Source organism: Macaca mulatta, chromosome 3, assembly GCF_049350105.2.
Source record: "Macaca mulatta isolate MMU2019108-1 chromosome 3, T2T-MMU8v2.0, whole genome shotgun sequence".
NCBI lineage: Eukaryota > Metazoa > Chordata > Mammalia > Primates > Cercopithecidae > Macaca > Macaca mulatta.
In genome coordinates, this window is record NC_133408.1 from 72,562,158 (window position 1) to 72,571,298 (window position 9,141).

At 45.7% G+C, this 9,141-nt stretch overlaps 1 pseudogene across 1 annotated transcript; it reads right to left on the reverse strand.

Annotated features, from left to right (window-relative positions):
- Positions 1 to 7,513: 7,513 nt before the first annotated feature.
- LOC114676897 (mesoderm-specific transcript homolog protein pseudogene) lies at positions 7,514 to 8,876 on the reverse strand (annotated as a pseudogene). Its single transcript, XR_013415341.1, has one exon. The product of XR_013415341.1 is annotated as a mesoderm-specific transcript homolog protein pseudogene (transcript).
- Positions 8,877 to 9,141: the final 265 nt, after the last annotated feature.

Here is a 9,141-nt window from a genome sequence, read left to right on the forward strand (position 1 = left end):
GCTTTCCATTATGACATCCTTGAGTTCAAGGACTGTATCTCTACCTTCCCTCTCACCCAAACGTTGCCTCTAACATGAACCTACCCCTGCTGTGTTTCGTAAAAGTAGCCCAGGCTCTCCCAGCAATGCCCTTTCCCTTGCAGGTATTGTGACCTCTACACAAAGGCATGAGGCAAACAGGAGCTACTGTTTGTTACTGGGGGATCTGTGGTCTTCACAGTGCGGGAATGTCATCCCGAGGGGACAGTAGGATCTATTGCTGTCAAACCTGAGGCCCTACTTTTTTTTTTTTTTTTAATTCTTGCAAACTCAGGACTTTTCAGATATTTAGGGCTGATTAGAGATAGAGCACTACAATAGACAGCTTAAATTGCAGCAAGTGGGGAGAAGAGACAAAGAGAGGTACCACGCATAAAATAAAGTACATTGTCTCTTTTTGGGAAGAAAACACATACTTCTTGGTAAGCACAGCACAATAAAAGTTCTTGGACAACAGAGAAGATCTTTGTAGGAAATTGTGTCTCATTTAGCAACATTGTTTCACTGTGTTCCTTTCAGAATGAAATTGATTCATGTTGCTTTTGTTCCAGGTTGCTTTTATTTTTTCCCTTCCTGGGAAATTTTTCTTTCATTAGGAGGCAAGCACTATTTCCTTTCACCTGTCATCACAAACCAGGACTTTTCTTCTGCAATGTGTTTATGCTCAGCTCTCACAGTCCAATTTAATGATATATATATATATATATATATATATATATATATATATATATATTCATTTTGCCAAGTAGTGATTCAGTTAACATGGACAATATTGATGTGAAAGGGGTTAAAAATATTTTAATGATTCCCTTCATTGGAAGTGGTGTGTAAAGTCTGTGTGTGCATTGCATACAAAAAACATCATCATTTACTCACTCAGGAAGTATTTTTGCATTTTTTTCTAACTTCATTGTGCTGCTGAGGACATGAAGTATTTGCTAGGAGGCAGTCATTGCACTAGGCGTAGCTCTAAATGAAAGGCAACACAAAAAGTAGTTAATTACGGTGGGAATGTTGAAGAGAAAAACGGTATGATAAGAGATACCCCAAGGGCAACTTTAGAGGCTCTGTTCACTGCACCGGGAGAAAGGAGGAGAGGATTCATGATGAAAATTCATAATTCATTTTGACTTTTATCAGAAAGCTTTTTGACAAAAGAGACTGAAGTAACACGAGTATCTTCTCGGACGCACTGTGTCTGCCAGGTAATAACCACTTTATTTCATTGTCTCTGTTCCGCTTCAAGCAGCCTTAGTAGCAAGGTGCAGTGGCTCATACCAGTAGTCCCAGCACTTTGGGAGGCCAAGTTGGGAGGATCACTTGAGGACAGCATTTTGAGACCAGCCTGGGCAGCATAGCAAAACCCCATCTCTACAAAAGAGTAAAAAAAAAAAAAAAATAGCCAGGTGTGGTGGTGCACACCTGTAGCCACAGCTACTCAGGAGGCTAAGGCAGGAAAATCCCTGGAGCCCCGAAGTTTCAGGCTGTGGTAAGCCATGATCGCACCATTATACTTCAGCCTGTGTGACAGAGTAAAACCCTGTCTCAAAAAAAAAAAAAAAAAAAAGCAGACTGATTAAGGGACCTAAGTTTATAGCAATTGAGCACCTAAATTTACAATTGAGCAGCTTTCAGAAAGTTGTATAGCTCAAGGACTGGTCCAGTGGCTCAGGCATGTAATCCCAGTACTTTAGGAGGCCAAGCCAGGCAGGTCACCTGCGGTCAGGAGCTCAAGACCAGCGGCCAACATTGTGAAACCCCGTCTCTACCAAAAATACAAAAAACAGCCGGGCATTGTGGTGGGCACCTGTAACCCCAGCTACTTGGGAGGTGGAGGCAGGAGAAACACTTGAACTCAGGAGGCAGAGGTTGCAGTGAGTCCAGATCGTGCCATTGTACTTCAGCCAAGCTGACAGAGTGAGACTCCATCTCAAAAAAGTAAAAAAAAAAAAAAAAAAATAGTCCTTTCAGCACTGAATGCTTTTGGTTCTAAGTCATTTGACTACATATACAAGGGTTTATTTCTGGACTTGATTCTATTCCACTGGTCTGTGTGTCTGTCTTCATGCCCTATCGGTTAATTACAGCACTAGAAGGTTAGTTCTATGAGGGCAGGTGGCTTGCCTGGCTTTCCACAGCCCCACCTCTGGCACAGAGGGGCTCACTGAATTTCCAGTAGCTGACCAGCTGTGATAGTTTCTAGCTTTCCCTTGCACAGCCCAGATGGACTTCCCCGTCTGTCTCCAGCTTGTCCTGTGTTGGGCATACCACCTGTCCTGGGCAGTCTGTCATGCTCTTTTTCCTTAGACTTCAGAGGGGTCTTGCCTTCCCTCCAAACTCATCTCAGTGTCTGCTGGATTATTTGACCCAGCTCCGTCCTCCTTCTGTTCATAACTGGTGCTTGTGCATCCAGCATTTGCCATTTGCTCACCCTTCTTCCAGGCATCCTCCCTGCACCTATGTTCCTGTCCTCCTCAGACCTGTGTCCACCAGACTCTCATGGACCCCCACCTGCTTTCTGGGATTTTCCTGCTTCACTTGAGTCCTGGCATCTCAGGGCCATGTGGAAAGCTAAGCCTCAGGCTCTGTTCCAGCCTTGTTTAAGTCACATCAAAAGGCGATCCTGTTTTTTTTGTTTTTGATTTTGTTTCCATTCTCATAAATAAGGCCTCCGTAATGGTAGGAGGAAATCCAGAGGGCAGGAACACAGCATTACATCATCACATTACCTACAGGGATGCATTTTCAAGGCCAGCAAACTCAATTAGCTTGTTGGTAATAGCGGATCCAGCACCAGGACGCGTACAGCAGAGTTCATCATGCTGAAGGACACAAACGACAGGTGACAGTGTGGTCCACCATGCAGATCTGCCAGCAAACTAGCCCAGAGAGACAGCTCCAAATGTGATTTCCTTTCAATAATCTTGGGCTGTTATAATCTTGAGAAATTGAATGCTATTTGTTAGCTTCATCCTCGTTATTTGTTTCATCACCCATCCTTGAGCAACTTTTCTTTTCTCTTGCAAATTTCCAGCTATTACGCCGGACCCTTGTTGACTCCAGTAGAGATGGCACCATGTCCCAGAAGCCAAAGAGAAGACCCGGAGCCAGTGAAGGTGACAGGAGGAAGTGGCAGGAGGAAGACAAATTCCTAGGCAGCCAGAGGCAGGTCCCTGGTGAAGTCCGACCTTCAAGCCAAAGACAGCTCAAAGCCTGAAAACCTAGTTATTACAGCCCAGGACTGGAGTGAGAACTTCCTCTATGCCTTTTTAGACAATCAAATGATGCTTTTTCCAGGCCCACCCATGGATCAATCAGCACGCACTCCCCCATTGTGAGCCCATAAAACCCCAGACTCAGCCACACACTGGGACTACCTGCCTTGGGGAAGGGGCTACACTTCGGGTTCCCCTCTCATGTTGAGAGCTGTTATGTTGCTCAATAAAACTCTTCTCCACCTTGCTCTCTCCGGTTGTCCACATAACCTTATTCTTGGTCATGGGACAAGAACCCAGAGCTTGCTAAATGGCAGGAGCGAAAAGGGCTGTAACAAGTTCCTGGCTGGCCAGCCAAGAAGTGGGTGGTGACACACTCATTTGCTGGACTACAAGGGAAGAGCGGTAAACCTTCTGGGGTCCCAGGTCTTGGGACTCCCTAATCCACAGCTGTGACACGGTGTAACATGCACTTAGGCCTCTGTGGTTGCTGGTGTCTGAATTTTCAGGAACCATCATGTTCCCCTTATCCAGATGCCAGCACCCAAGGCGGAAGCCACTTGAGGCACATCTGGTCCAGCCACAGCCTTGTACAGAGCTTGTGCCTGTGTTGGTGCCTGGAGCTGCCCATCCCACCTTAGCAGGTGGTGCACTTGGCTGTGCCATGGCTGTGCCCCATGCTTGCTCGCTCACACAGCCCTCGCCACTCTGCACCTGGCTCACTCACAGCGAGTGTGGGATCTGGGCCGGTATTGAGAGCTGAGCACAGCCAGCTCAGCACAGCCTGCTGGGCTGAGTGGGCAGAACCAACCCAGCTGTCATAAGCAAAGCTCAGGCAGAGGTGCTGCCAGCCACAGAGGTTTCCAGCTGGCGAAGCGGCACCTAAAGAGTCCTGTGACAAAAGGGTTTATTGAGGACTTACAAATGGTGCAGTCCAGGAGTGGCAGGCTGGACAGGAGACTCCCTACCTTTTACAAAAATGTATGCAGGTTATAACGTTTTTTCACTTGGTAACCCCCACCTAGCAACCTGTATGTAACCCAAAACAAAGGGCCTCGAGCCCCTGTAGAGCCTGCATTTCAAAGGGATGGGCCAGGGCTTCTGATGTCCTTCACAGATAAGGAGTGAATCTTCAGGTTGGCCACTTCTGGATTCCTTAGCTTGGAACTTTGAACACACATTTCCTTAGACCATAGCATTATTTTCAGGCTTAAGTTATTGCTATCAAGTATGTCTTCCGTACACTAGCATTGAGACCTAGAGAGGTTAGAACACTTACCTACATACATTTAGCAAGTGGCCTTTTCTCAGTCACTGTTTAGTCATTGTTCAGCGTGTCAGATCATCAGCTGCGCTAATGTTTTGGGTAAGTTAGAGCAGGCAGAAAATCTCTGTTGAGAATCAGTGGGGAAGAAGGACAGTCAGGGTTACGAAGAAGTCAAAATAACTTACTATTTTAACCACAGTGTCCTGAGAGCAGGGAATGTTTTAATTCAACAGTTCTTAGTTTTTATTTATTTATTTATTTTTTGAGACAGCGTCTAGCTCTGTCACACAGGCTGGAGTGCAATGGTGCAATCTCGGCTCACTGCGACCTCTGTCTCCCGAGTTCAAGTGATTCTCCTGCCTCAGCCTCCTGAGTAGCTGGGATTGCAGGCACATGCCACCACGCCCGGCTAATTTTTGTATTTTTAATAGACACGGGGTTTCACCATGATGGTCAGGTTGGTCTCAAACTCCTGACCTCGTGATCTGCAGCCTCCCGAAGTGCTGGGATTTCAGGCATGAGCCACCATGCCCGGTCAGTTCAACAGTTCTTAGAATTAAACTTGTCCGACCTTGTAATTTTACAGATGAGAAAACCAAGAATCATAGAAAGTTAAATCATGTCTGCCGGGCGGCCATGGCTCATTAGCACACGTGCAGAGTGACTATAAATAACCCACAGTCCACTTACGGAAAAGCTGGTCTTGCAGAGTCTCTTCAGAGCGTGCTTTATCACCCAGAGATGAGGTGGATTTCAAAGCAGCACACAGTGGGCCTTCAGGTGCTGTCAATCTTGTGTTGATGGGGTATTTGCTTTTGTCTGTAAACTAAACAAGCCCTTCAGAATCTCAGTCAGCTTTCTATTTTCAATAAGGAGTTCCTTGTTCATAGTGCTAAGAGAAGTGTTAGTTATGCTGCTAAACATGAAAACTGTCAAACAGAGGCATTCAAATTCTTTTGCAGGAAGGTTATGTGAACCTGAAAATGTGAGACAGGTCTCAGTTAATTGAGAAAGTTGATTTTGCCAGGGTTGAGGGTGCACACCTGTGACCCAGCCTCAGGCGGTCCCGACGACATGTGCCCAAGGTGGTCAGGGTACAGCTTGATTTCACACATTTTAGGGAGACATGAGACATCAATCAATATGTGTAAAATGTACATTAATTCAGTCCAGAAAGGTGGGACGGCTGGAGGCAAAGGCCAGGCGACTCGAAGTGGGGAGAGGCTTTCGGGTCATAGGTAGGTAAGAGACAAGTGGTTGGATCATTCCTGATGAGCCTTTGTTTCAAATGAGGCAATCAGATATGCTTCTATCTCAGTGAGCAGAGGACTGACTTTGGATAGAATGGGAGGCAGGTTTGCCCTAAGCAGTTTCCAGCTTGACTTTTCCCTTTAGCTTAGTGATTTGGGGCCCCCAGATTTATTTTCCTTTCACAGTTACGTCATACTTCTCTCAAAGCAACCTCTGTTTTCCAGGCCTCTTTAGCCGTAGATGCATTTTTCATCTCCCCCCTTTTCTGGAACAAGAAGAGGAATCCTGTGTACAGAGGCCCTTATATCTTGGATACCAACAATCCCTGCTTCTATGCAGAACGCACTTAGAAAGCATGTGGATTCTGGCATGTGTTCTACATGGCTCATTAATCATGCATTTTCTTTTTTTTTTTTGGTCACAATTCATCTTTATTAATAGAAAATAAACACTTATTCCAGTTTCAAAGCTGTTATACTTGAAGTCGCTAATTTTAAAAAATGAATTTTAAATAATCACTTAATCCTGCTTTGACTAAGACAATGAAATATGGCTTAAAAAAAATGTGTTCACCACCATTTGCTCATAGGTCTTTCAGAGTTTGTTCTTAAAGTTTCTGGAACTTTCCTGTCTGTAAAGTATAGGAATTACTGAGCTCCATTGGAAAGCTTCTCTGAGACAGGCAATGGGGGTTAAGCAGTCATCATAAAGGAATCAGTGTACATTCAGCATGGTGACTTGGACTACACAAGAATCCCTTCCCCTCTATAGTAGCTCAAGAGAAACATGCTTCTAAGCTCTGAGGTATGAGAAGTCTCAGACTGTTATTTGCTGTTAGAATTGGTCTTCCCAGCTAATAACAGTGAATATCTGGCACAGATGCTATTGGTCCTTAAAGTCCTGTGATTTTAGGAAGTAGTTTGGATTTAGTTCAATTTATTCAGAAATCAAACATGTTTAATTAGCTTCACTACTTTGGCAGAGTAAGGATATGCTGGTTTAGTGTCTTTATAAAATATACATAATGTATAGGTAAATCATAGTCTTAAATCAAATACCTAGAATACTATATTATTTAAACCAATATCTATTTTAACAAAATGTTTATAACTAAAAACAGCTGATGAAACTAAATCCAAAGGTATGACAAAGAGGACTCAGCTCTGTGTTGCTTAGAGAACTTTTAAAAGGCATGTGCCCATAAAGTCATTCAAGGAGAGGGAAGGAGGCCCCCTTCGCCTCCTCCTTACTATAGAATTCCTGTTGGGGCTGGGCCAGAAATGAGCACTTCTAAATATTTCAGAGAAATCCAAAGTGTTAAAAAGTATTTTATGCAAAAGAACGTCTTTCTTGGCTGGGCGCGGTGGCTCAAGCCTGTAATCCCAGCACTTTGGGAGGCCGAGACGGGCGGATCATGAGGTCAGGAGATCGAGACCATCCTGGCTAACACGGTGAAACCCCGTCTCTACTAAAAATACAAGAAAATTAGCCGGGCGAGGTGGCGGGCGCCTGTAGTCCCAGCTACTCGGGAGGCTGAGGCAGGAGAATGGTGTGAACCCGGGGGAGCGGAGCTTGCAGTGAGCCGAGATCGCGCCACTGCACTCCAGCCTGGGGCACAGAGCAAGACTCCGCGTCAAAAAAAAAAAAAAAAAAAAAGAACGTCTTTCTTCATCAGTGAATAGTAATGCTCATCAGAATTTCCTAACAACACAAAAACAAAGCCAAGATACATTTGATCAGATGTCAAAGTAATGGGAGGTGCACTATTATGTCAACCTTAGTCAGAGCTCCTGCTGGCTTCTTCCTATACACTGTTCACCAATTTGAGTAGTGGACTTTGTGAGAGAATAATGTTTGATGGCCAGGACCTCTCTTGGGCACTTCTTCCTAAGTGGAATACACAACAGATAAGGGAATAGGGGAGGTAATACAGGGAAGCTACTCTTTCCAGCTCAGAAGGAGTTGATGAAGCCCATATATGCATTCAAGAAGCCCATGGGATCCTCTAGCTGTGGATAGTGGCTAATGCGGTCATTCAGAATCGACACTGTGGACTGCGGCAGCATTTTCCTGTACAGCTCCAAAAACTCTGGATAGGGATTTACAGGATCCAATAGCCCATAGATAAAATGAATGGGGATAGTTACAGAGGCAAGAGCTCCCACCCAGTGCCTTCTGAACTTCTTCCGCTGATTGATGTACTGTAAGAGACTGTCAATGACTAAGTTCCCATCATTGTTGCGGATCCCTGCCCACATGTCCCACAGCTCACTCTCAGAGGGCCGAGTATACGGCCCAAAGACTGGGGTGAGACCTCGAGAGAACACGAAGAAGTTCATCAGTCGTGTGAGGATGGGTGACAGCACACCTCCGTCTTTGAGTAGCTTTTGGAGAAGGAGTGGACGGTGAGTCTCAGGAAAGATACCTCCATTTGACAGACAGAGACTCTTTATGGTAAGCCCACCAGATCGATTCTGCTTGTACCTGTAGAGAAGCTCCTGAGCAACCGTATCTCCATAGTCATGAGAAAGAAGGTTGATCCTGCGGTTCTGGAGCCCCAGATGCCGCAAAAGTGCTTCCGCGATGCTGGCCTGCTCAAACATGGAATAGTGATGTGGTCTCGGTTTGTCACTGAAGCCAAAGCCTAAGAAATCAAGGGCAATCACCTGATGAAACCTCAAGGTCAGACCTTCCCAAATCTTGTACCAATCGTAGCTGGATATTGGAAAACCGTGTAAAAGCACAACTATCTCTGGACTTCCAACCACACCCACAGAGTCTTGGTAGAAGATACGCAGTCCCTTGTAAGTGAAAAACTTGCCTGAAGGCTTCCATGAGTGAAGGGCAGGGGAGAGCTGAGGGGGTGGGATGTGCAGGTACACAGCAAGCAGGGGCACGGCCAACAGCCCCACCTGGACCCACCACTCCCTCATCCTCCCCCCCAGGACTGGTGTGGCCCACGCACACGAGCCACACCCACCAAGGAGCGCTAGTCCCACTCCTGAAGCGGGCTGCGAGGGTGCACGGGGAGATCACTCCTTCCCTGCCCGCCTCTTACCTGATTCAAGTAAGACCTGGGCTACAGGACTCCATGTTTGGGAGAACCCGTTGCCTGCATTTTCTCAAGAAGGATTCTAAAGAGCTTCAATTTGCTGGGAAGCTTTCTCCTCAGGTGGACTAGCAAGTGCAGAGTCTTGCAGTTCTTTCATCTATTTATAGCTCAGAGAAGCCACCCGGGTGCGGATGTGTGATTCCAAAGCAGAAATCACTCAAATTCATGAAGATTCTCCCTCTGCCCTTATAATGGAGGCACATCGTTAAAAGCACTTTGTTGAAGCTATGCTAAAGTGTTGGACATTTCAGTGGATA